Raw genomic sequence first — 2,038 nt, forward strand, 5'->3', positions numbered from 1 at the left:
AACATTTAGCGACACAATATAGTTTGCCGCTTTTTTGTGATAAAATTAATGTAGGTAACCGTGGTTCCATCTCAGCTGCATAACTCGTGTTTTTCTGGGCGCGGCGTAGTAATTGAGATTGCAAGAACATTTAATTGTTTTTTTTTTGTTTGTTTCTGTGCTACTTCTTTAAATTTTTTTCACCTCTAATATTTTCACCTCAGCTTCTCATCTTGTCCAGGGGTCAGGTAATGGGTTTTCCATTCATACCAATATCACCAATTTATATTTTTCAAGCACAATAAAGAATTTGTGTGCTTATAAATAATAAAATGATACTTTTGATTTAGAACAACAATTCATTGGTTTTCCAAAAGAATTGTAGCCTGAAACATTGCATTCGTGTAGTCCACTATGCTGCATTTCAATGTCCACTGGTTCCGGCGTGCAAATTCAGGTGTCGCCCTACGAGACCTGGACCTGAACAGCTCCAGCGTCACCGGACATAGACAGGGTCCTCCTGGAGTCGCTCCTAGCTTTCAACACGGAGACGGAACGCCTAGAGGCGCTGTAATCTCTTTCCCCTTTTCCCCCCGTTCCCGGGCCCTTTTAAGCTTTTTAGCCTTTTAAGCCATTTAGCCTTAAGACCGTTTGGGCCCTTTTAAGGCTTGATTTCATTAAAAAAATTACGGGTGATGCTCAGAATTTTTTAAGAAAGCCTAGTTGGACCGATCTGGCGTTGAACTTACTGTTGAAATTTGCGACCGCGCCCATAATCCCTTGACCAGCCCCTGAACAGCTCCTCCTAAGTTCATTCCGCTCACTAAGCCATAGCCAGGAGCAGGAACATAGTGCTCGACGGTGCGTTCGACTTTCAAAAGGGCTCTAGCGGCGCTGCAGCGGCCTATTTGCTTTGGCGCAGCTGTTTGCCTTTCTCAGTGCGCGCTGCGTCACCTTTTCTCGAAGCAGCACCACCTAGACTTAGTCCAGGGGGTGTTGCTCAGAGCCTTCCTCCGACCCTTCTCCCCGACTACTGTTACCCTTTCTTAATGCACTATCCTCGGCTCACCCGGCTTATGCTCTCCGGCTAGCGCGAATTCAATTTTTTAGACGATCCTGTGTACCTAACAACGATTTTTAGCTACCTAATTTCCATGTTGAGGAGTAAGCCAGGCTGCTAACAGGCTGACTTCTCAATATCACCCACTGCGGTGGCTCAGCCCCAGGACGCGGGTTCGATTCCCGGCCGTGGCGTCCGCTTTTCTGATGGAGGCGAAAAGCGAAGACGCCCGTTAGTTTTTGGGCGCACGTTATGGATCCCCATTGGGTAAACATTAATCCGGAGCCCTCCACTACGGCGCGCCTCATCGCCTGAGTGGCGTAGGTGCATTAAACCCCATAATCAATCACTTCTCAGCATCATTAAAGGTACCCCCCCCCCCCCCCTCCTTCCTGTACCTCACACGTTTTAACCATAGAGTTAATACTACTGACTTCGGTATCCCCGTATCCCACGTGGGTGGTTGAAGCCAGGTCACAGGTGAGGGGTCGTTACATACGAAAGGGAAGCTTCCAAGGTTTGTTCCTTTGCTTACTTTCTAGTCTTTGCTTTTTTAACTTCGGGCTTGAGCTCCGTCAGTGGTGAGAACTTCACATATAAGAAAAATTTCTCATTGTAATCATTTTTACACCGTCCCCTACGTGCGAATTGGATACCATGATCACTTACCGGGCCAGAAAACTGGCGCCGGCACGGGAATTTTAGAAATTGTAAGTGATGTTGACCCACTCTTATATCCACCTCATTACGCACCGACATTGCACGAAGTCAACATGGGCCTCAAAACGGTTTTAAATATAGTGTTTGATGCTTGCATGTTTTGAACTCCGCGCTTAAACTAGCGAGCCAATGTTCAATCCAAAATCCGCACTGGTGTATGAAATCCAACAGCCAAGTCAAAGTGAGAACTTGATAAATATTTTGTTCACTGTCAAAAATATTGTAGCGTTACATTATAAAACGCATATGTAAGAACTGACTTGATTTATTTATGTTTTT

Source organism: Haemaphysalis longicornis, unplaced genomic scaffold (genome assembly GCF_048455015.1).
Source record: "Haemaphysalis longicornis isolate Haplotype H1 unplaced genomic scaffold, Haemaphysalis longicornis Haplotype H1 scaffold_4, whole genome shotgun sequence".
Classification (NCBI taxonomy): domain Eukaryota; kingdom Metazoa; phylum Arthropoda; class Arachnida; order Ixodida; family Ixodidae; genus Haemaphysalis; species Haemaphysalis longicornis.